General features: G+C 40.1%; 1 protein-coding gene across 2 annotated transcripts in view; it reads right to left on the reverse strand.

Moving 5' to 3' along the window:
• The window catches only part of LOC127651457 (F-box/WD repeat-containing protein 7-like), a 173246-nt gene that overhangs the window by 132268 nt on the left and 13909 nt on the right, over positions 1 to 27069 (reverse strand). The window contains exon 2 of one of the 2 annotated variants that reach the window (XM_052137288.1): positions 8204 to 8259. The exons of the other annotated variant lie outside the window; for it this stretch is intronic. The gene's annotated coding sequence lies outside the window, so the exon portion shown is untranslated. The remainder of the gene's footprint in view (positions 1 to 8203; positions 8260 to 27069) is intronic. 2 annotated transcript variants of the gene reach the window in all.

Here is a 27069-nt window from a genome sequence, read left to right on the forward strand (position 1 = left end):
CCAGCATGAAAACGAGTGGTTAGCAGCAGCTCAAGTGAGCCAAGAGCAGAGGGGGGAATCATTACTTGCCATTTATTAGAGTGAATGTGCCAATATTCTGCAGTGAATCTGAGTCATCCGAACACCTGCACATTGAGGCACAAGTACACGCTTGTATGGAAGATTCATGACCTGACACTCCCAACAGCGGCGCAGCAAAATCATGTACACTTTTACCAAATCAAGTTGATATGGAAAACACAACATACTGTAGAGATTTCTAGCCATTTCTAACAGATTTCTACTAATCTGCTATCAACTCGATATTGAAGAATACCGTTAAGTGGAGGCATATGGTGGGTCTCTAAAACAAAACAACATACAAGTTTCACACGGACTACACTTCCCATAATGCACTGCCCTCATCACTGCCACCTGTTCCCAATCCCCTCACCTGTTCTCCATTCCCTCATCTACCCCCCATGTATAAATACCCTCCTGTTTTGTTAATTCCCTTGTCAATTCTTGTATTGTTACATTGTGATATTTAGTATGATATTTTATAGTGATTTTCTTCCTCCGGTGGATCCTCACTGGATGCTGTGTGAATTCGTGGAGGTGGCTCTGCAACTTTGTGGCTCCCCTTTCACTGTGGGTAGGGAGGATGAGGACATTGAATCTCCTCCCACAGTGGATGCTCCGCCTACCACGGCTTCGCCCGTCGAGCCTCTCCATCGCCCACAGTATCTACCTCAGCTCCACCCTCATTCCCTGGATCTCCACCTCTAATGGTTCAGCCCACTACACCACGATCTCCACCACCTAGGTCTCAAATCTCCAATCCTTCTGTGGCTCCACCTGCTCCTCCTCGAGACCCAAATCCTCCATCCTCCCGTGGCTCTGTCTCCGGACCAATCTACGGCTCTGCCATTGAGACCTCAAGTCCCTACTCCTGCTGCTCCGCCTCTTGACCTGCCTCCTAAGTTTCCACCTCCTGCGGCCAAAACGCCAGGCTCCGTTCCCTCCATAGAGCTGCCTCCCAAACCTCCTGATCCTATCCCTGCTATGAGGCCGACTCCTAGGCCTCCAGATCCATTCTCAGCCCTGAAGCCGCCCCCCCAGGCCTCCTGATCATCTTCCTTGGGACGCCAGGAGTCGCCCATTAAAGGGGGGGAAAATGACACCGTTATTCTCCGTTCTGTTCTATGGACTCTTATTTTGAATTGTTTTTTTTTTCCTCCCGGACTACACTTCCCATAATGCACTGCCCTTATCACTGCCATCTGTTCCCAACCTCCCTCACCTCACCAGATCTCGGAGTTGTCGCCAAGCCAATGTTGATTCAGGTTTTATTAGTGACTGTGTCGCTTTCCCTTTTTGCTTGTAGATTCTTTGTTTTTACAATCGGCGACTCCCCAGAGGTTTGCCATTTTAAATGATCCATGGTCAATTCTTCTAGTTCATTGACAACAAACTTTCAGCTTCAGCTACTCCCACACCATACACGCTCTACAGTAGCCAGAGCTTATTTTCTGTGTACGGATATGACGTGAACACGTATGGGCGAATGACGAATGTATACAATTTCCAGCTAAATCCGTCCTGACGGCTCTAAAATAGAAATCATCATTATAGGTTTATCAAAGTAGATTTGGCTGAAGTAAATATTTTTGTTGCACTCTCTTATTAGTAACATTTTATTTTTTTAACAAAAAAGTTCTTTCAGCCATGATACAGGAGAGTGCTTGTAAATAAATGCATCAAGAAAAGTTAATGGGGCTTCATTTGTAGGCTTGTTCTGAACAAAATATAATGCACAATTTATTTAAGAGTTAACACATTAAACTAGATTAGCATTTCCATAGTTTTGGTGCATTGATAATTAGAAAAGCTATAATATAGATAAAGGGAGGGATTCACAGTAAAATGTGATATAGATGAAAGCATGGATGTAATGTGAGAAGACATTCCTCATTAAGAACATGTGTCTGCATGTATCTGCAGGTACTGCCCTCTAGTGGGACTCTGAACTAAGCACTGTGGAACCTCAGTAACAATGCCAACCACCTACACACAAGAGTGAAGTCACAGCTTCCTGTTGCCAAAGCAGGGCAGGGTGGGCTTAATGCAGTTTGCTGAATGTATTTCCTGTTTTTAAACCATACTTCCGAAACATGAATGAGAATACTGACCGGAGACTGCACATTTTTCAACGGACTAAAAGGAGAGAAATAGACATGGAGGGTTGTGGCCATTTTTGGATGTGGAATGTGCCCACGGTGCCCTAAAATTCAAGCAACAATTTAGATTTAAGTGCAACAGTGGAATGAGCCACAAAACGAAGCAATTATGTGAAGTGTCTCATCGTCTATGCTATCTGGTAGAATTAATGCATTACAACTTGGACAGATAAAATGCAAAACAAGAGTTAGGTGTATACATAATTCAGTTGCAGTCCAATTGCTCCATATTACATCACATTAGAGATTACACATTACACTCACATGATCCTCTCCTGGAACGACATCAAGAGATCAGCTCATCAGAAAAACCCCACAAGACTTGTCCGCTTTAGGCCAAATTGAGAACAAAAGACGTGGACAGCCTGATCAAAGTCAGAAACAAAGTGCTTGGAAACAGATCTAAAACTATGCCACCTGTGATCACATGGTGGCGTTAACCCACAAATGAGTCCACTGGAATGTCATAGAAAGATGCGCGTCTCTGATTTGGTGTCCATCCAATTCATTCATTTGGACAACAATTTGAAGCTTTGTTGTGCTAATCAAGGACTGCCGTTTCAGACATTCTTTTAGACTTGGTTCTTCGGAGTTGGACTCTATGTGTACAGTAGTTTTTAGGTTTGAAAAGAGGTGTACCCCACCCATTTCCCATTGGAGTGGACTGGAGCACAGTGGAGTCGTGCAGACTAAATGGCTGCCGTCAGTGGCCTTACCTACGAACCATGCAGGGAAATCGTGAATTATTAAAGAGAAACGAATAGAAGAGAATGAAAAAGAAAATACAAAATGGTTTAGTATAGGATGGTCTCTCACCAGCTCTATCAAGTTCTGATGATAAGGCATGATCATAAAGGAACACTGACTATGGGACATGCCGACATGTCAAATGTCTACAAATCCACATGGTGGCATTCACTATTGAAGTGGATTCACACCAATATATGATTCATTGCTTGTAACTGCTGCTGTGTGTCGATTAAAATATTTAAAACGCTTAATCGTATGATTTTTCAGTTAATCGCTATTAATTGCAGATTTCGAAGTGCATACATTTGACTCTATATATACACACTTTTTGTCCTGACAAAATACATTGTTTCTTCTTAGAAAGGAAAAGAAAACAAACATAAAACTAATATATTATTAAAGGTGATTTAAGTGATCTTTTCATGGAAAAGTATGCAAAAAACTTTCCTACTCTCTGAAAGATATGAATGAAATAAGTGTCCCGAGATATCTCAGCGGTCTCTGTGACCGCTGTAGACGTTATAAACAGCAAACAAAAATGTGTCCGAGGGTCCAGAGACATTGACGTTTTTCGCCTGTCAATCATTTTGCTTGTTCTCATAGTGTTGTATTTGAAGTGGATCATTGAGGCTGTGATTCACAATGTTTGTCACTTGAGGGCGCTATTGTGCCAATGTTGAATTTGACAGTAACGGCATGCTGCAAATGCTGCTCTTTTGCTCTGTTTCTGTCAAAAATTATCTTTCGAGGCGGGGTTTAGGAATGAAGGGGTGTGGCTAAGTCAACAGCTCAGTCAAGTGAAAGCTAGCTAACAGCACCGTAACATTTTCGAACAAGGTATTTGTGGCAGGGCGGAGGGCGGGGCCGGGTCGTGATCCTACACACCCGGTCCCGTATTAGGCTAATTATGCCTCCGTGAGGGTTAAAGGTCGACTGCAGGGGATCGTGCGGGAGAGATTGAGAGATCGTTTACGGACATGTCCGTCATGTGTGTGTTTATGTTGTCTTCTAAGTTTATCATTAAAACTATTATTTATATCGTCAAGCCGGTTCTCGCCTCCTTTTCATTGATCCCTTTACAGTATTCTACAATATAAAAACAGAAATTATATAAAATAGCAAGATACAAGTAACATTAAACGTTTTCCAAAGTCTTAAGTGTTGACTAGTCCCTTAAACCCTCATCCTCCACGATATTAATTGTGGCTAAACACATTGCTACAGCAATCGTAAAGTCGCATTTACATGATTCGTGCCGTTTTGAACTCCACATGAAAAGCGCTTGCAGAGAAAGCCTTGTTTTGCTTTTAGCACCGGCACGGCGCACGTAAATGATACTTTACCCAAATTGTTTGTCAAGACGGAAGCGCGAGACACATCACAAAGGTTGCGCCTCACGCGGAGCTGAAATGTCCACATATAATGCAAAATCGGTAAACGTGTTAAGCTGCGTACACACTGCCAGAAACATCGCGCACGACAGCGACTCCATCCCATTCACTTTCAATGAGAGCACAGCGACTACCGTTGACACGAGCTGTCGCGACCGTTGGTGACTAGATGTGGACGTCAATTGAGACAAGTTCAACTTTATTCAAATGAAGAGTGACTAACGGAAGCGACAGCCAACAGGAGAGAAGACGGGAGAGCTCACGTGATCGATCTCTCTCTCTCTCTCTCTCTCTCTCTCTCTCTCTCTCTCTCTCTCTCTCTCTCTCTGGAAAGATGGATGAAAGGCTAATTCTTGCTGTTCGCAATTTTCCAGTGCTCTATGATATGGATATGGTATATCCAGCCGCAGCTCTTGCACCAGCCGGTGGTACTCGCCGTGCTGACTCCAAGATTTAATGGTTTTGTGGACCCAGACAGACCGGCGCTTATGTTAGCCGCAGATAAACAGCCGCTATGGCAAACAGCACGCCTTGTTTCTCATTCATCTTTGATATAAAGCATTTTATGTACTGATTCCATTTATATTTAGTCTTTTCCCTCCAAAATGTTTGCTTTTAGCGCCAAGAAAACCAATTTGCTGTCAAGAGCAATGGAATGACATCCGTGAATGTCATTTAGAAACGTTACTAGGCAACCAGTAGTGGGAACGCCCACTAGCGACTTCACCGCCAGCTACTGGCGACCTGCAGCGACAAAGTCACTAGCAGTGTGTACGCAGCTTTAAACGTTTTACATTTTGAATGCGTTAATGCATCCAGGATGAGAGTGGAATAGGCTAAAGACAAACTGAAACACAATTTCCAAGGTATTTACCATCTTTAATACAATGATTTTACGAGTGAAACAGAATATTAAATCATGAACGTCAGGACTTTATTTTTCCATAGGGATATGACTGACTTCGTGGATGCTACATTATGATATTTATTGGTTGATGTGACCTTTCCCCTCAACAGATAAGTTGTTTCAGAGATGTCAAAAGTGATTACATTTATGAAAGATAATGAAAATTGTCCATATTGATTTCATGTTGAGTTAACAGACCGGACTAGTCCCACACTATCTCTTATTGAGCAGTGCAGTCTGTGCAATCGCTCAGAGACCCTACACCCTTTAGTCCATTTGCCCTGCATGAGATCAAATAAAACGTATCAAAACCATATTGTGTGGCACACACTGCGATCAGAGCTTATGCATTATTCATCACAGATGAAACATTTCATATTAGAAGACAGTGAGGCTCCATCACCCCCAGTCGTTTCTCTTATAGTTTATCTCTCTCGCCCGGCCTCAACTCGAAATACCTTTTCAAAGCAAGATATTATAAACAGACCAGCGGCCTCAAGCAGCGCAGCTCTTTAAAAATTCATCAATGACAGAATCGCCCCATCCGCACAATATCGGTTTACCTTTCATTTACAAAAGCGTGACGAGACATACATTATTAACCATCTGCAAGACTGGCCGAGCACACGACGACTCTAAGTGCAAGCAGATATGCAAAGACAAACACAGAAACGCGGTCCGTCTCGTATAATTCCCTCTCCAATGTATCAGGTCGGCTTCAACCACACAGGGAGAGCGACCGCCATAGAGGGCAGTTGTGAAAGTCCACTTCCTCGCTTTAACGAAAAGAACAATGGGCGACTGGGTGGGTCTCTACACCTTTATTTTATAACACCATCACATCCGGGAGCAGACCATAAACGGATTGTATTTCAATAAAAGCACGTGTGTGTTTGTAGTGACTTATGTTACAGTATTTAACGCATTCAGGCTGAAGGGGAAAGCACCTCGTGCTGCTGTAGCTTGGCGATCACTACATTATTATTACTATAAAATAGTAAAAACATTCTGGAGAAACGCCTCAGACGACTCCTTCACAATGTAAGCAAACAAAAAGCCGTGTACAAGCAAACCAAAGTCAGAGACCACTGACAGATATAGAAGTTTACATACCGACCAAGACCAGCGAATCTGCAAACGATTAAACTGAAAAGACGGTCTCATACGCCCCACGGGCTCTTGGAACACATGTCGTATAGTTGGGCTTGGTAATCAAGAACCAGTTCGGTTTAAAAACACAATACCAGAACGTTGGATTTTCATGACCTGCAGTATTAAATGTTCTTGATCGTGCATTTTTTTATTATTATTTTTTTATTTATTAATAGCTGTTAAAGCACAACCAATACCACACACAGAGAGAGAGATTTTAATTCTATTTTTATTGTTATTTGTTACCATTTTATCATTATTATTTGTTTTGTCATTATCTGTTTTGTGTATTAATGCTTTGGCAATATTTTATTTAAACACAATCATGCCAATAAAGTACTTTTAAATTGGAAAAAAAAATTGAAATTGAGAGAGAGAGAATGAGAGAGAGAATGAGTGAGAAAGAGAGAGAGAGAGAGAGAGAGAATGAGTGAGAGAGAATGAGTGAGAGAGAGAGAGAGAGAGAGAGATGAGAGAGAGAGTGAGAGAGAGAGAGAGAGAGAGAGAGAGAGAGAGAGAGAATGAGAGAGAGAGAATTGCTCTCCATTTTTTTACTTTGTCATTTGTATTTTTTTTTTTATTTTTATTATTATCATTATTATTCATTTATTATATATACAAACACATGTTGTTGTTTTTATGTTTGTAATGTGTTTATTACTCAATGCTTTGGCAACTTTGTACACTGTATACAGTCATGCCAATAAAGCTCATTTGAATTTGAATTTGAGAGAGAGAGAGAGAGAGAGAGAGAGAGAGACACACCTACGGAGATAATTACCACTGCCAAAATAGACTAATTATACTGACTAATAGGCTAATAGTTCAGACCATGTCTAAACCATGTCTATGGAGTGGTGGGGGCATAGTGGGCTAAAGTGCATAACTGGTAATCAGAAGGTTGCTGGTTCAATTCCCACATTTGTGTCCTTGAGCACTTAAATCCAGGTTGCTCCGGGGGGATTGTCCCTGTAATAAGTGCGCTGTAATTCGCTTTGGATAAAAGCATCTCCCAAATGCATAAATGTAAACCTTGTCTACATATCTTACCTGAGAAGTGACTTAAAGGGACAGTGCACCCAAAAATGAAAATTCTCTCATCATTTACTCACCCTCATGCCATCCCAGATGTGTGTGACTTTCTTTCTTCTGCAGAACACAAATGAAGATTTTTAGAGGAATATTTCAGCTCTGTAGGTCCATACAATGCAAGTGAATGGGTGCCAACCTTTCTAAGCTCCAGAATCAACATAAATGTAGCATAAAAGTAATCCATATGACTCCAGTTGTTTAATTCATGTGTTCACACATGATATGATAGGTGTGGGTGAGAAACAGTTTTAAAGTAATTTTTAAACATATATTCTCCTCCCTGCCCAGTTGCTATATGCATGAAGAATGCGAATCAGCAAAAACAGGTGTGTGTGAGAAACCAAACAATTTTTACATTCTCCTTCTATCATATTGCTTCAGATGACATGGATTTAACCACTAGAGTCATCTGGTGACGAGTACTATTATGATGACCTTATGTGGATTTTGGAGCTTCATTTTGGCACCCATTCACTTGCATTGTAAGGACCTACAGAGCTGAGATATTCTTCTATAAATCTTAATTTGTGTTCTGCAGAAGAAAGTCAGTCACACATCTGGAATAGCATGAGGGGGAGTAAATGATGAGAGAATTTTCATTTTTGGGTGAACTGTCCCTTTAATGTTCTGCATCATGTTTTTCCTCCAGTAACATAAATCAATTAAGAGGTGTGCTTCATGCGGCTACTTACGATTCAGGCGTCTGGCAGCTGAGAGTCCTTCAAATGTGGTTCTCCTCTTCCGTCCTCTGTACATTGAGAAAGAAAGAGTTAGACCATTTTCTGTTTTTAATAGGATTTACATGGAAATCTTGGACTGATTTAATTATTGTGCTGTACTTTAGCAGTTTACAAGGTAACACCCAAAAGTCTTTAAATGAATCCCCTTTAAAGCAACACTGCTACAGCCACGGACATCAACATATTTGGCTGTTGCGTCACATTACGCGCTGTTTTTTTGAGCGTCCTGTTTGTCAAGTTAAATCAAAATGCGTTGAGGCCCCGTCATTCGGTTCAATTTTGTTGCACCAAAAAGCTGTTTTGGAATCCAAGAACGCATCCCATGTAAACGTCCCCTAAAGAAACAGCCCCACTGTCACATAAACACACACCTGGAAAATAAGAATGACCTGAAAGACATAATGCATTTCAATAGTGCACACAGCAGGTGTGACCAGATTGCACAGAGGCTGACGAACGGAAACCAGCTCATATACACACCATTCATTGTAACGTACACCACACAAAATGTTTTCATACCCAAATTCCTTCACTCAGATCCCAGGGGTAACATGAGGACAGAGAAGTTCCTGCTGCCTTCATAATACGTGGCAAAGGCAGCAGATGGAAAAAACACACACGACACTTAAAACAGATGAAATGTGAGCATCTACACAAGTGGTTCTCAACCTTTTTTCGATGAACGACACCTAATTTATGTGACTAAATTATTCTCACAGTGTGACTGAGTTGGAACTCCTTTTCATGTCTTGGGATTTCTGAAGGAAAACAAAAGCAGTTATAGTTTCTTACACTGATGCAAAAATATTTTAGCCTATTTTAATATATATTTAAAAAAAAAAATTACATTTTTTTAAAAAAAAAGTGTATTTTTCATTTGTCCTAATGGAAATGGAAATGTATTTACTTACATAGTTTTAACCAAGTGTGCCGCACAAGCCCTCAAAAGTGAAGCCAAAACGTCTCGATCGCCCCCCGGTGGCTGGTCCTAGTATAGGTCATAAACCCCGCCTCCCCATGTTATTCAACGGGACCTGAGACCAACTAAACAATTTAATTACACTTCACATATCTTTTTTCCAAAGATAGTTTCTGTCATTTACTGTCATTTCTATCACGTTGATGTCATTTCAAGTGTTTGTTTTCAAAATAAGTTTGTTTTTAGTTATTTGATGCTATAAAAACGCTGCTGTGACATCATGATTGACAGCTGTGATTGACAGGTTCTCTGAGCGAAGTAGTCACTGAAGCGCCAACTGACTTTTTTTCGGGATCTTCGGAGGACTGAGGAGATTGGAGCTTTAAATTTAATATCTACATTTCTATAATTAATTAATTCACACCGTCATAAGTCAAAAGTCAAAAGTGCAGGGGCGTGTCCTTGCGATTGATTCAGCGAGAGTGAGGGCGGGGCCTTGATTTCGCGGCTTTACTTCCTGCTCACTACTGCGCAGGTCTGGTCCCGAAATCGCAACTGTGCAGACTCAAGTCCCAAGATGTCAGCGCAATATCGGGACACTGGCGGCTTCAGTTCTCACCAATGGAAAAGAGCGAAGGGGCGTCGGCCATCTTTTTTTACAGTCTATGGTTTTAACAGTGGTATTTCGCAACAAGACCATATGGGGCATGGATCTACTTCATTGTAATTATAAACGGTAGACCTACTCTTAACACATTTAAAACAATAAATACACATATATATATATATATATATATTAGTAACAAACATGTATTATATTCCCTAACTCCCCTAATGTAGCCTATGACAAATTTAATAGAGCAGAAGTAGTGTTATGATTATATGTATTATGAATCCATTTCTGCCTTAAGTAAAGTTACTATAGTAAATTTAAGAGTGGTGATGTAGAATGGTTTCCGCGTCTTGCCCCGTGCATCTCTCTGGTCCTCACAGCGCTGCAATGATCAGGTGCACGTTTAAGAGCTCGAGACGGAGTAAAAGCGCACCTAATTTGCGCTCGCGCTGCTCTTCCCATTGAGCCATACCCACCTACAGAGCCCTACAGGAGCATTAGCTGAGGTTGTACCTCTGCCTGTGTATCTGACACACTCAAATTGAAACTAAGGGCAATTTCCTGGAATTTTTCTGAAGTACTTTTACCAAATCGACCACAGTGGGGCTAAGGCAGCATTGGGCAAGTGTGTTGATTATTAGATAAGACCCTTGGGTATCAGGCTGCCTTCTACACAAGGAATCGGGGTAGTCCAGCTGCAATGGGTTTAGTATTAAGCCATGCCCACATGGAATACGCGCATGCAGATAATATAGTACAAATCCCCACCTCTTGCATGTTTGTTTATTATTTTGGATAATACGGTTATGCTTTCAGGTCTGTTTAAATCCATTCTGTAGCATTCCACATATTTTCCTAAACATCCTGAGATTAATTAACTTCTGCTTAAAGTCAACGATGCTTAAAGCGCCCTAAACTGAGAACTTTAGTCTCTTTTGATAACCGAAAGTGGCATCCAAATCAGCCTTTTGATTGTTTCTTTAATGATACATTAAAAACTGATTCATTGCATTAAAAAAAAACTCAAATTTAAGGAAATGTAACTATAAAAGGTAGGTGACATGTAGGAAAAACTTTGTTTCATGCAAGTAGGAAAAATAATTAGTAGCAAGTAGCATTATTTCCCAGGAGAGGAACGATAGGTCCAACCTGAAGATTCAACATTTAAGGGGCATGAAAAGAAGACTTGATGTTCAAGATCAGGGCTCATATCTGTTGAAAGTCAACATGAAATCAAAATTGACCCCATTTATTTTCTCAATTCATGCTCCTTGGTTTCGTAAACCATGCAAAGGTGACTATTATTCCAAAAGAGAGACAAAAAAAAACCGTGTAGGACCAAACGGGATCTGCGTGTTCTGCCAATTTTGGTGTGAAAATTCTGTTGAATGAGTTTAAATATGGTATTAAATGGCTTAAATACATAGAGCACTACACCCATTTTGGTCACTAAAAGCATTATCAAATTAGCCAACTAATTTAAACATGACTTGAATGATGGGAATCAAATTCAGCAGAAATCCGGTTTTGTGTGGACCTGCTTATGAGCACACCCAAACCCAGAAAACGTCTTTCCAGAGGTCTCCACAGGTCTGCATGCTGTGACAACCAGCAAATCCATTCATTTTTGATTTGCTGAAACGTTGTCTCGGTTTTGCACATGCAGAGTCTCTTGTCCAACATCAAAAACCAAAGGAGGAAACTGAACCCTCCAGTAGTGACTCTGCACTCGTGATGTAATGTCATGTACGTTTTGGGACAAAGGGCAAAAGAGGGTCGTATTCTTGGAAAGGAGCTATGTAGCACTTTTGTTAGCTGCTCTCAGACTCTCTGCCAAACATCCCTGAGACAAACTCAACTGCAGTTTTCTAGGGATGGGAATTGTAAGGAATTTAACAATCCCAGTTCCATTTTTGATTCCTGATTCTGTTTGGGGCGGCTGTGGTTCAGGTGGTAGAGCGGGTTGTCCACTAATTGCAGAGTTGGTGGTTCGATTCCCGGCCCACATGACTCCACATGCCGAAATGTCCTTGGGCAAGACACTGAACCCCAAATTGCTCCCAATGGCAGGCTAGCACCTTGCATGGCAGCTCTGCCGTCATTGGTGTGTGAATGGGACGCAGTGTAAAGCGTTTTGAATACCGCTAATGTTAAAAAGGTGCTATATAAGTGCACACCATTTACCATTCCTCTTAACGATTCAGGTTGTTTAACAGTTCCATTAACAATTATTTTAGTACTTAAGAGGAAGAAATAATTGGAAATAAATAGTAGGATTAAGAGATCATCTCATAGCTTGCAAATTATGTGTTTAATCAGACTTTTTTTTTATTAAGTTATCTTATTTTAAGTCATTTCTATAGAATACCACTAATTTTAACAAAACTCAATCTGTACAAACTGCATATCCTATTAACAACTAGAGGTCAACCAAAAGTGGATTTTGCAAAATTGATAACGAAGGTGGTGGGAAAGGCCGTTAACAGATTAATAGCCCAATAGTTCTTCAAATTGGTTTATAAATGTAAAAAAATATAAATATATTCTTTCCCTACAACGAATGGCACAGAAAGAGAGACATAAATGAATATAATTTCAGATGCAATTTATAGTTCAACCAAAATCTCTAAAAGAACCCAAATTTGGTGCATAACGCAGGAATTTTAAGAATAAACAAGCCTGAAACACTAAGGGGACTCTTATTTTAAAATGACAAAATAATGAAAAAACTACTGGCAACTTTTGCCATATATTTTTGCCAGTAACGATAATCCACAAAGCAACTATCAGGACCGATTAATCTGTAAAACCGATATAACGGTCTACCTCTATCAAAAACCTACGGATTTATTGGTTTAAGTCAGACATGATGAAATTAAATGACCTGCAGTTCAGTACATTGACCAGTCATTGGGTCGGGAATCCGGCTACACTGGTGCCTCTGCGTTACTTGCAGTAGACTACACCGGTCACGCCATATGTTTCGTGCCGCTTATTTAATAGCGCCGTCGCAGTGCCACTACGTAGTAGCAGGTAACATTTTCAGAGATTCTTGGAAAGGTGTCGAGCCCGTAAAGAAATCTTATTTGAACCGGTTCTCGATTCCCAACTCTAGAGTTTGGTGAAGATGGGTAGCTACCCCATTAGGAATGATTCTAGTGTATGTCAAAAGTAAATGCTAGCAGTACAATACAGGAGGGCAGAGCTTTTGATAGCACAAAAAGTAAGTCTCCTTGAGAATGAAAGTGCTCCATGAAATGTACTTGTCTACTTGGAAGAGACACACAAAGAACTCTAGAAACACAAGCCGAAATAAGACGAAAACATGAAATTACCTGCTGAATGAGTTCTCAATTAGGGAACAGTACTTGGAGACTGGGTTGAGTATATCATACTTTTATTTTCTCCAGAGAAGAGTTCACACACCTACCAAGAGATCCCGATGTGATGGCAGGCTCAGAGTGTGTGCAAACAAACATGTAGCAGCATGGGTCAGTAATGCACTATTACATGAAGGGATTTCTTCAATATATGGAACAAAGCCTCAAAGACTCCAAAGTCCAAATGCTGGTTTTAAAGGTTAAAGAAATATGTAAGACTTCGACAACAGGCCTGTAAAAGGTCATATTCGTTTGTAATCCATTTACAGGATACCAAAAATCTGGTTCTCTCTTTAAAAAGACTTCCATTCCTGCAAAATTGTACTTCCTTACGGTCACTTTCACACCATCCTAGTAAAGTTTACATTCTTCTTTTACTCAAACAGACCCTTACAGGTGGAGAGTGCAGCAAGAGTCGAAAAGAGAGGGTTGTCAAGTTCCTTTAAAGTAAGAAATCAGTCTTTGGTTTCACCAGTTGAAATGTTGGGGAAATGGGGATCTCTATGCTCCTATATGGTAAATGGTCTGCACATATATAGCGCTTCTTTTAACCTTAGAGGTTACCAAAGAGTGTCCCATTCACTCACACACACACACACACACACACACACACACACACACACACACACACACTTATACACCAATGACGGCAGAGCTGCCATGCAAGGTGCTAGACTGCCATTGGGAGCAACTTGGGGTTCAGTGTCATGCCCAAGGAGTCGTGTGGGCCGGGAATCGAACCACCAACGCTGCGATTGGCAGCCGACCCACTCGACCACCTGAGCCACAGCCGCCCCATGTATCATAGCTGAGCATCAGCTCACCCTAATGTTGTTTGAAACCCAAAATGAACATTGAAATAAGTTTTTTTATACATTTAGCAATATAATGAAAGTGAACATTGATTCCAGGCAGTCAAGTTCCAAAAAAGAACAATAAAACCACTACAAAAGTAGTCAATATGACTCATGCATATGGCTGGGCGATATATCAAATATTCACAATAAAGCCTCAATGATTTTGTAAATGATATATCATTCGTCAATATCATTATCATTTTAATGCACTTTTTAGAAGGCCATTAAGTTCCGTAAAGAGCAAATCAGTAGAATAATTCCATGATCCTTCAAGGCTGCACAATTAATTAAAATAACATAAAAATGGTGAGAGAATAACAGAAAAGGAGTGCTGTCAAGTACACACATTCAGTGTCAAAATAAAAGCACCATGTGAAGGTATTAGAAACGGGACAGAAATATATTACTTTTGAATAACATAAAATGTACTGTGAGTAATAATTTAGTATTATGCAATATTCAACTTTATGGGTTCCATAAATTAAGTTATTCAAGTCATTTTTGCACACCTTGATCGTTCACAAAAATATATTAAAGATAAATAATGGTTTTATTAAGCTAATGTATCATTGTATATGGTTAATAAATAGAAATACAAAATTGCATATCAATAAAAATGATTCAATCTCAACCTCCCTTAGTGGAAAAACTGTGGGAAATGTGCCTTAATTATTTTTAAGTAGATTTTTATTTAATGCCTTTAAAATATTAATTCTAGTTAGCTACAATGGCTGTTCGGATTAAATGATGGTTCCCTTCCAAAAGTTGATGGCAACTTTTCTGTCTGTTCATCACACAAAGTGAATGTTTTCTGTGTTTGAAGGGGGGGGCCTGGGTAGCTCAGCGAGTGAAGACGCTGACTATCACACCTAGAGTCACGAGTTCGAATCCAGGGCGTGGTGATTGACTCCAGTCAGGTCTCCTAAGCAACCAAATTGGCTCGGTTACTAGGGAGGGTAGAGTCACATGGGGTAACACTATAATGTGGTTCTCGCTCTCGGTGGGGCGAGTTGTGCGTGGATGCTGCGGAGAATAGCACGAAGCCTCCAAATGTGCTACGTCTCCGTGGTAACGTGCTCAACAAGCCACGTGATGAGATGCACGGATTGACAGTCTCAGACGGGGAGGCAGCTAAGATTCGTCTTCCGCCACCCGGATTGAGGCGAGTCACTACGCCACCACGAGAACTTTGCGAACACATTTGGAATTGGCATCATTGAGCGTTTTGAAGAATTTCTTTTTTAGGTGAATTATTCCATTAAGGGGCAAAATCTGCTGAAAGTTAGTAACTTCACTACTTGTGGAAATCATGTAAATATGAAGTACGTATTCTGGGTAACATACCTTGAACTACAGCACACTTGACATGAAAGCTTTCAGACCAGGTATTCTGTAAATTCTCCACTCTGGTACTGTGAATAACATCAGTCTCTGACAAAACTGTTGTCAGACCAGAAGCACAGGACAATGTTAACCAGTAGAGGAGTGCTGGCATAGCTGCACCTAGCTTCAAGAGAAGAGAGATAACAGCATTCATAAACCATAGCTGGAATGCACTCATTCCCTCCGCCCATCCTGCTCCTCTACAGAGAAGTGTTGGTGCTCTGCTTTGAGGCAGCAGATACCGGTTTCTCATAACACTTGAGTTGGGGTTGGGTGAGTTGACTGATCTGAGATTTACTAAGAGAAGGCCAAACCCGAGAGTCTGTGTAATGTTATCAAATCAAGCAATGTGGCCCATGGCGCAGCTCCACCATGAGGCCCACCGCAGAGATCTACAGCTTGCCTTAAGTTACGGCTGCTTGGGGAGAGGATAGTGATGGGCTGGGCTAGCATGTGTCTTCTACAGTTACAGAGAGAAAAAAAACTGAACGCTTCTAATGCATGAGGAATGGCTTAATTATAAATGTAAACAACCATTACACATGCAATATGTGTCTTTACTGCTTAAATGATTAACCCACATACAGCAAATACTATTTGACTTCAATATCACCATATATTGAATGTTTAGGTTTAAAATAAAAGCCGTTTTAGATTGAAAAATTGTTACTTACTGCATTCAAAATAAATGCAAATACATCATTTAGCATTATGACATAATTCTTTATGTGGGCGATATACCGCTAGGCATGATAAACCGGCAGAAATTTGGCGATCGGTATGCATTTTGGATTATCGTCCGTTTCGCATTTATGCAAAACCGCCAGCACATGGCAAGAAATGTGCACATCGTTCTATTCACGTAACACGTAAATGGTACACATTCTGTCTGAGAAATGGAGGAAGGTAGAGCGTCTTTATGTGCTCCACAGACACTTGCGCTTCTCAGCTCGGTTTCACTCTATCGAGGCACAAATGTCAAAACTTGAGTGACCCAGGTGGGGCCTGGGTAGCTCAGAGGGTACTGACGCTGACTATCACCCCTGAGACGCGAGTTCGAATCCAGGGTGTGCTGATTGACTCCAGTCAGGTCTCCTAAGCAACCAAATTGGCCCGGTTGCTAGGGAGGGTAAAGTCACATGGGGTAACCAGCATGAGCCTCCACATGCTGCGAGTCTCCGCGGTGTCATGCACGGTCTCAGAAGCGGAGGTAACTGAGACTTGTCCTCCAGCACACGGATTGAGGGGAGTAACCGCGCCACCACGAGGACCTTCTAAGTAGTGGGAATCGGGCGTTCCAAATTGGGAGAACTTGCGTGACCCATTTGAATTCTACCGATAATTTTGTTTTCTTTCTTTATTTAACTATATTGTGATATATTGTTATCATTATGTAAAATTAGTAATATTGTGATAAGATTTTGGTCAAATCGCCCACCCCTACACATAGGCCTTGGATTTCTTTCACTAAATGAGCCAGTGCAGCCAATGTTCTTCACGTTAGATCTTCCATCGTGGTCTTGTTCATATCAAATAATCGTTGGATCACATTTGGCCTCATATCGGTCACAGTGGTTGCAATTTAGTTATTAAAAACAGCTGTTTGCATTGGAGTTTGCAACATCGTGAAAGGTTTATATCCACCAACACCAGCATTGGGTCAATTGGGTTTACTAGAGCAGACGCGATAACGACGGTAGTGCATGAAATATCATTTATGTCAAATCCAGAGCAGCTTCTTAGCAACTAAAAGACCTCATAAGTGGACAGTAACGTTGCATCTTGCATGCTTTCTATCTGCTGTAATTTGCCTAGCTGTTTTTAATGCAGCCCATCTCATGTAAAAACCCTCCTAATTATAGCTCCCAATCAGTTGTTCGGGCAACCCATCGACTAGTCGTTTCTGAAAATGGCTAGTTATGCACATCATTAGTAACTACGTCACCTCTCAAACAGCAGACCTCAATGAGGTAAGCTCAGCAGAATCAATCCATTCCAAAATGACAAGCAAAGTGTAAATCACTAAGTTGAAGCCAAAACCGCGAGAAGAATCATTTCAATGCAAACCCTTCCCTGAAGACACGGAAAGGGATCTCACCACAGCATCATTCAAGCCAACATACAGAGTGCTTAAAAATATATTTAAAAAAAAGTATCTCCTTGAGGGGAAAACCCATAAACATCTCAACCGCAATATTCACCCATCTCAGATCTCAAAGTGTGTAAACATCCAACCAGTCACATTTCATTAACTGCCTCTCACTAGAAATGGCTATTTGAGTTTATCATGGCAATATCTAGCATGAGACAGTTAACAGGCCACAGAAGTGCATGAAGTAACACGCTGAGCAGATAACATGGTCCATTTCCAGTGGGCCATCTCTTATTTCAAGCCCCATGCAGACAGCCAACAGACTAGAAAGGCTCCATTCAGGAAGAAGTGCCTGCTAAACATATGGCTGTGCGGCTGGGAGACGTTCAGATGCTTTTTACCACTGTGTAGTTATTGTTAAGGCCCCAGACTTCACAGGGGGAAGAAAGACTTTCACTGGTTCTGTCAAGCAGATGAGGATGACGACAGGAGAGCTGAGGTAAAACCAGCACGCTGAGGTTGGTGTAAGCGTGGATGAGTATGTGTGTCACAAATACAGAGAACTACAACTGTAAATTGTGCTGTTCATACTACATATTACATGAGCGGCTCAATCACAGACCCCATTTACATGCACTTACGAAAAGGTCTTCTTCCAGGGTTTTTGGGAAAAGCATCAATCTGAGACGTTAAGCAAATGCGAACACCGTTTTACACGTTTTTGTGAACATGCATGTGCATGGACAAGAGGTGCACATTCAATCCACTAATAAATGAGTACCCGATTACTCGTAAATTAAAATGCATGTTACCAAGAACGGTTTCAAAATAAGATGACGTCAACAAACTATGCTTTTCTTTCAGGAGTTTTAATTATTAATAAACAATATGTAAGGGATAATGTACATTCAGCTGGTTGTTATTGCAAAATAAACCCCTTCATGGTGATGCAAGACCCCTTCGCTTCGAGGTCCTGATTACAGTGTTGGGGATTATTGTGAGATAACAACCGGCTGACTGCACATTATCCTGCTTATTACATGGCTACTAAACAAATACATAAATACATGGATATAAATATTGATTTGCATTGAAATTATGTCATTTGAGAAGAAATAAAATCTGAACAGCTGAAATCAACCTCCGGTTTGCGTTGGAGTTCTGTTGGTGTTTACCTTGTAAAAATGACCATCTGACGACTCAGCTTATTACAAGACTACTTACCAAATAAAGAACTACATGCACGTGAAACATGGAGCTGACATTATTTTATTAGCTTACTTGTAGAGATCGCACAATGCTCCGAGAAGCAGGAGACACGGCTCACAGAACCCGGATAAACGGTCCGATACATCTCGTAGACATTGTTGAAATCCCCGGATGTGCGGTTGTTACAGAGCAATATCTGACCACTGGATGGCAGCATTGACCAATCAGAATAGAGCATTCAAGAGAGCCGTGTAATGAGCATTAATACAAATTGAAAACAAAAAGGTTGAGAATTAACAACCGGTACTGATTGGTTTATACCAATTTGTTGCACCCTCAAATCAACATTGATTTAAAAATGAGATGTCTTTTCAAATTTCCTGAAATAAGTCTTTAAAATTCAAATATGAAATATAATTTTAATAGAATTTGAATTTTGGAAATATTTCTGTGAAAATTTTGAATTTAGTTTTTCAGCCCAAATTTCGAGTCCTGAAAATGTAAGTGATTTAACCATATACTGTATAGAATATGATCTGCATTCTTGATCATAACCGATCTGTGTGTGTGTGTGTGTGCGTAGTGTATGTATGTGTGTATATATATATATATATATATATATATATATATATATATATGTGTATATATATATGTATGTGTGTGTGTGTATGTATCTGTATATGTGTGTGTATCTGTATGTGTAGTGTGTGTAGTGTTTATGTAGGTGTGTGCGTAGAGTGTGTGTGTGTGGTGTATGTGCGTAGTGTGTTTGTATATATGAGTGTGTGTAGTGTGTGTGTATGTAGGTGTGTATGTGTATGTGTATGTGTATGTGTATATATATATATATATATATGTGTGTGTGTGTGTGTGTGTATATATGTGTGTGTGTGTGTGTGTGTGTGTAGATATGCGTGTATGTAGGTGTGTGTGTGTGTGTGTAGTGTGTGTGACCGGATTTATTACTACAAACAGGAATGACAACCCTTTTGCTGCATGAACATTGCTGTTGTGAAATCCCTGAAAAAAAGGAAGAAAATGCTGTGCTCAGGAAGAGGGGGTCTTCAGTTCTAATCTTATCTCCCTCCTCTGAGATGATCGCCAACCAGATGGGCCAGCAGTCTCAAAAAGGCATTTGTCTTCATTAGATCTGAGAAAATGAATAAACAGACTCCGCCGTCTGTTTTTCCAGCGCAGACTTTGGCAAACACACACAGACACACTCAACACGGCGCACAGTAACAAACAGCTGCAATAAATATCAGATACAGCACACCTTGACACCCATGGCCCAATTCACACACATTCATTAGGATAATGGAACACAATTCCAACATTCAGGACAGCAAGCTTAATGACCATAAAGCTTGACATTTATAGCCATGAGGAACAAAGGAAAGTTTCACCGCAGTCCATGAAACATTGTTGACCGTGGATGCGACAGGCAGCCTGCACAGAGGCAGCTCAGAGCCATATGCAAAAAATGGAAAGCTTCCATTGTCCTTAAACCCATCAACAGCTAGTCATCAAATCCTCCAAAACTCCAAGCAGAGAAGAAGGGAGTGAAAGGGGAGAGGGGGGTGCTGCTATATTACATTTCCACCAGTATGGGGAGAGCAATTTCAGCAGCTGAAATTCAAGACAGTGTCTTCTGAGTTTTAAGCATCTTAAAAGTGAGCCGGTCTGAACAAAACAATATGCACACAAAAAGAACAGAGAAGAGGAAAAGATGGGAAAAGGAGAACTGAAATTTGCTCAAATTAATAAAAAAGGTGTAATAGAAGAGAGCTGAATCTAAAATCAGCTTAACAATATCTATGTTTCCATGCAAGAAGTTTTTGCGCATTTAGCGCATCAAAATAAAGCTGATGGAAACTAAAATGTCACAAATGTTGTTCCATTTAACTCAAGCACATAAACTCTGCATCGATACATCAAATGTCGTGAAAAAATGGTTTTGAAACACTTCTGTCGATAAAATTGGCATTAATGTAAAAATGTAGTGTCACATGACAGAGTTTGCCCCAATCGTTAGCATGTGTTACCATGACGACAGTATTGAAAGCCAATTTATTGTACGTGATCATGGATGGATCTTTACGGCACATAGATCCGATCTGCAAACGGGACACTTCCAGGAGTGCCAACACAAATATCTGGTATCATGCACCGGTCATCGAAAAGTACAAGGAGAACAAATGAATGGCCACTGTTTTGCTTTTTCACACCATTCAAAAATAAGAAATCACGAAAATTATTTATTTGTTTTTTTAAATCATTTCTGTGCACAAAGAGGTTTTAAATTAAAAATAAATTTAAGGGTTTCTATGTTAAATTCGGTTCTCCTATCTGGCCTGGATTTATTTGCTCCTCAAAAGTCACGCTCGGTTTCATTCGTACGTCCTGCTCCATGGTATAATGAGGATTTGCGTATGATGAAAACATCTTGCCGTAGAATGGAGCGCATGTGGCGTCTTTCAGGCCTGACTGTTCATTATCAAATGTGGAAAGACTGCTTACAAGAATATAAGGCTGGAATTGTTTCTGCCAGATCAGACTATTTCTCTAAAATGATTGATGATAATCAGAGTAATTCTAGACAACTTTTTAATTCAATTAACAAATTGTTGAATCACAAAACTGTCTCTTATGTTACTGCTTCTGATCATCTCTGTAATAAGTTTCTGGATTCTTTTGTCACCAAAGTCAAAAATGTTTGTAGAGGTTTTTGCACTTCTACTCTCCTGTCTTCTCCTGCTATTCCTTTTTATTCTGGTACTAAGTTGTCTAAATTCTGTACAATTGACTCATATTCTCTTTTAGCAGAGGTTTCAAAAATGAAAGCAGCTACTTCTTTGCTAGATCCCATACCGTTTGGTCTGTTTAAATCATGTTTTGCTTCCTTGTGCCCCTTTGTTCTGAGTATTATAAACGACTCTCTGTGTACTGGGGTTGTGCCAGAAACTTTTAAAACTACTGCAATTACCCCGGTACCTAAAAAGTCAAATATTGACTGTGAGAACTTTACTAATTTTCGTCCCATATCTAATCTCCCTTTTTTTGCTAAACTCTTGGAACGAGTGGTTGCTTCTCAGTTGATTTCTCACTTAACTGAGAATAATCTCTTTGAGCCTCTGCAATCAGGCTTTCGTAAATTGCATAGTACAGAAACAGCTCTGGTTAGGGTCACCAATGACCTGTTAATTGCTTCAGATTCTGGCTGTCTTTCAGTTTTGATCCTACTTGATCTCAGTGCCGCTTTTGACACTGTTGATCACCCAATTTTAATTACTCGTCTTGAAACTGTTTTTGGGGTTTCAAATACTGTTCTTAATTGGTTTAAGTCCTACCTCTTTGATCGGAAGCAGTTCGTTGCCATGGGTGGATTTAGATCTGAGGTCAATGTTGTGCAGTCTGGCGTCCCTCAGGGGTCAATTTTGGGCCCTCTTCTTTTTAATATTTATGTTTATCCTCTTGGTCAGCTTTTGAGATCACTTGGTCTAAATTTTCATTTCTATGCAGATGACACTCAAATCTACATTCATTTTAGACCTAATGAAATTGTGCCTGTTAATTTTCTTTCTGAGTGTATTTCTAGGATGAAGGAATGGATGACTGATCATTTTCTTTGTCTTAACAGTGAAAAGACTGAGATTATGCTTGTTGGTTCACACCACCAACTACGCAAAGTAGAGCCGGTCACTCTAGCTCTTGATGGCTCTACTGTGGAGTTTCAAACTAAATTGAGGAATTTAGGAATAATTTTTGATGCCAATTTAACGTTTGAGCCACATGTTTTGAATACTGTTAAAATCTCATTTTTCCATCTTAGAAATATTGCCAGATTGCGTCCAATGCTGTCGTTTACTGTTGCAGAGAGATTGATAAACACTTTTGTGTTTTCGCGTATTGATTACTGTAATGCCTTGTTAGCTGGCGTGTCAAAAGTAACCTTAAACAGAACGCAGGTTTTACAAAATTCGGCTGCCAGAATCCTTAAAAGAACTAACATACGAGACCATATTTCTCCCGTTTTGGAGTCTTTGCACTGGCTTCCCATTAGGTTTAGGGTGGATTTCAAAATTTTGATGCTTACTTACAAGGCACTGCATGGTTTGGCACCTCAATATTTGACAGAGCTTTTAACTCCATATACTCCAAAACGTGATCTTCGTTCTTCAGATCCTGGTCTTTTAACTGTTCCCTCAACCCGTTTGAGATTAATGGGAGATAGGGCTTTTTCTTCATTAGCTCCAAAACTTTGGAACTCTCTACCGATTGAGATCACGCAAGCTAAATCTTTTGGAATTTTTAAATCTCAGCTTAAAACTCATTTTTTTAGGTTAGCTTTTAATTGATTTATTGTCTTTTATGCTTGTTGTTTTTTATGTTTATTTTACTGTGTATTATGTCTCTTTTGTGTGTTGTATCTTTGCTATTTTAATTGTTTTTGTACAGCGCTTTGAGATGTACATTTAAAGGCGCTATAGAAAATAAAGGTTATTATTATATTATATAAATACACAATATTAGGAGAAAATCATCAGTGCACACTTAACAGCCCAATTCTTTTAAATTAATGTTTAGTTTTACTTTTGAAAAAATGTCGGCAAAATCCCCTGTATTAAATAAAAGAAATTACCAAAACTATATATATATATACATATATATATATATATATATATATATATATATATATATATATATATACACACATACATACATACACACACACACATATACACACACATATATATATATATATATATATATATTTTGACCTATATATGCCTTTTCGTTACAGAAACTTAAATGATCCGTACCCTGTTCTGTAGATGAATAAAGTCGTCTGAATGACATTCTCAGAATGTTCTAGACATTTCTCAACATATAAAAAGTTTAAATATTTTAAATCGAACCATCTTTACCGTGTATCGCATTTACTGCTTCTTCAGAAAATGTAAATTTGCATTATGAAGCTAAAATAAATTTGAGATGATAATCATGTTCAGTTGGTGGTTAAAAGTTGCTGAAGATATGCGGGACATGATGCAGTTGTCATGGCGATGCTTTAGATTAGAGTCCCATCAGAAGGGCAACTGTTCATTTTTGATTGCACCTCTTCTGATTGCTTTTATTTGTCAATTAATATAACAGTAATCTGACTAATTTCAATGAATTGTCTCAATAATCTCCTAATTTTACCCAAACTTCAGAGGAAAACAATTAGGGACATCTGGGAGGCGAATTAGCGATAAACGCACATTTCTGAATGGAAACGGCTTCAGGGCAGCTAAACCAAATCTTAGGCGACAAAGTGTTTTTTAGGCATGACATCATCACGCACAACATTTTTATCCATAAAAGGCGGTAAATGTCACAATTTTATTTCTGCATTTTCACTTTGTCGATAAAAAATAGCGCGAAAGGTGGACGGAAACTAGGATAGTGTAACAACTAAAGACTAATTTTTAACAGGCGGGATTTCTTGAGTACGAATATACAAGTGCCCATTTAGATTTCGAAAAAATGCACCATTCATCGTTAATAACTAAACACAATTCTCAGATGTGATGTGGCCTAAAGGCTCAGAAGGGATGATTTGTCCAACCCTAACTTCCTAGTTTCAATCGTGACAGAAAACTGTACTTGTCTTTAAAGACGCACTGAAGCATCTTTCAAAGTCAGACAGTCTTTTCAAGATCTCTCCATCCGTCTCTGCCTCTCTACAGGAAAACAGGGGTTTCTTTCAGAGCTCCAAGCAAAGGTAGAACGGTTAGACAAGAAGTAGTTCTTTGAAGACCGTCCCCTAATCACTGGACATACACTGGAGCTCATTGTCCGAAGTGGGGTCCTGACTGAGAAAGGAGAACTGTGGGAATAGACACTGCAATGCCTAATGTCTGATGCACCACTAATGGTCACATTCCCTCAGTAGAACTCCCATCTGCTGATCTGGGATCTGCAAACACCAAACTGAAGAATGAATTAAGCAGAACACAAACTGTGCTTCCTGTGTTTCTCTTGTTTTGGGAACACGTAGAGGAACCATCCCATGGCAAACAATGCCCTATGATATACACTCACGCTACTTAAATCCTTGCCCTGACTGTAAACATTAGAATGCTTGGACAGTCTCGCTCCCTGACATCTCAAACAACATCCATTTAGTTCAGATGGTTCAACACACAAACTGTCGCTCCCTCTCTTGTTTATGGACCATTGCCCACTCATGCATTTCTCCACATCTTGCGCTCAGCCACTAGCAAATCTCTTCATCCTTGATCTTGTCTATACCAGTGGCGTGTTGGGATTGGAGCTGGGCCACAGCTGGGCTCAGTGATGGCCTACAATCAGATATTTCCCAAAGGCAAGGACAACACAAGCACTGCGTCTGACAAAGACAATGTATATGTTCAGTCATTGAGGACGACTAACTAAGGGTATTTCCTGCATTGAGAAATATTCTGCAGCCAATATGAATGTATATCAAAAGGATATAACATTTCTGAATCCTCTAAACGATTTAGATTACTCTTGATTGTTCCATTAACATTGTCCGCATACCGCGGTGCCATTTTGTGGTCCGTTCTGCACAATGCGGCGGCTCGTTTAAGCTCATGGCGGCCAATTCCGCGGCCGACCCACTGGCCCGCTTGGTTCTCCCGATGGCCAGTCCGCCCCTGATCGGTCACAAACTGCGTCGGCCCACCAGGAAAATGGCCGGTATGCCAGATTACCAGTTCAACCCTGGGATTAGCCCCACATTTGCAAGATTAACCCCGCTATGCGGTGCCAAATGTATACAGTGTGAAATGATGTGGTGTTACAATGTTTTAGAAAGTTGTTAAGCAACAGACAACCAATCATATAAGACCTCAGTGCCTACCTCATTAAATATTCATGCGCTTTGTACAGTCGCTGAAACTTTCACGCGCCGTTTACGTTCTCCGTCTGAGGAAACCGGTAAAGTGCCCAACAGTGGTGGCAAACGCCATAACTGGCATGATGAAAAGAGAGTATTCCATGTTTTCATGGCATATTCCAGAAGACGAAAGACAGAGCCGATTTACATGGTGCATTTCCAGAGAAAAGCAACGGCTCCATTTACAGGTTGCGTGTCCGTCACAAGCTGTTTTCGTCCAGTTATTGTCATCAACACTCAAATATGCAAATAAGTGCGTTGACCCAGGGATTACGAATGTACAGTGTGAAAGATCAGTACATGAATGCCAAGGATTAATGATTAAATCCAGGGTAAATTATGAACGGTCTGAAACATGGAACTGGAGAGGATTCAGTTTACCTGGGGTTTGAATAACCCAGGGTTAACGATTTCAATTGTGTAAAGCCCTGAAATATGTCATTTCTGTGCCACTAGCGCCACCCAATGAAATTAGCAAAACAAACTATTTTTTCCAAACAGCTTTCTGAACACGCCCCTCATTGCAGTTGCTCAAAAAAATGAGACAAACCCACCCCAAACTCAGGCCATTGGTTGAGTAACGTTGTTGGGCGGGGCTAACAGGTCACTTTAAACACACATATTGTTATAGTGCCACAGAGACACAGCGTTTACAACTTTTGAGAAAGTTAACCGTTGTCTGCATATTACGCTGAGATAGAAGAAAGTATTTTAACATTGAGAAAGTTACATACTTCAGCTTTAAGAATTGGAATGTTCTTGGAACGTTATTTATGGAAAAGTATGCAAAAAAAAAAATCTCCTACTCTCTGAAAGATATTAGTGAAATAAGTGACAGCTGTAGACTTTATAAACAGTAAACAAAAATGTGTCAGCAGAAAAGAGATACTGGCGCTTTTCACCTGTCAATCATTTTGCTTGAAGTGGATCATTGAGGCCATGATTCATAACGTTTTTCATTTGAGGGCACTATTGTGCCACTGTTGAATTTGACAGCCACAAGAACAAACAATGCTGCTCTTTTGCACTTAAAATTATCTTTAGTAGGGTCGGGTTTGGGAATGAGGGGGTGTGGCTAATTCAACAGCTGTGTCACGTGAAAGCTTCAGAATGTTTAAAATTGCATACAGCACCTATAATGGAAACAAAGGTCATGAAAATCACATGTTTTCTGTATTATTATTATTATTCATTTTCTAATCGGACGGTTATTTCCTTTCAAGCTGCTCGTAACCAGCAAAGTTTAAGACTCCTGTTTCAATGCAGCGGTTGACTGACGGTTGAGGGGTGGTGCTTCGCCGCTATCCAGGACACGTTCAGGACGAATTAACTTGTGCCTCAAATGCAATGTGGTCGCATATGTTTTTGACTACCTTCATATGTGGTTTTTGTTCACAAAACGTTTTGCAACCAGTTTACACGTGCATTTAATGCGGACCA

Source organism: Xyrauchen texanus, chromosome 11 (assembly GCF_025860055.1).
Source record: "Xyrauchen texanus isolate HMW12.3.18 chromosome 11, RBS_HiC_50CHRs, whole genome shotgun sequence".
NCBI classification, from domain to species: Eukaryota; Metazoa; Chordata; class Actinopteri; order Cypriniformes; family Catostomidae; genus Xyrauchen; species Xyrauchen texanus.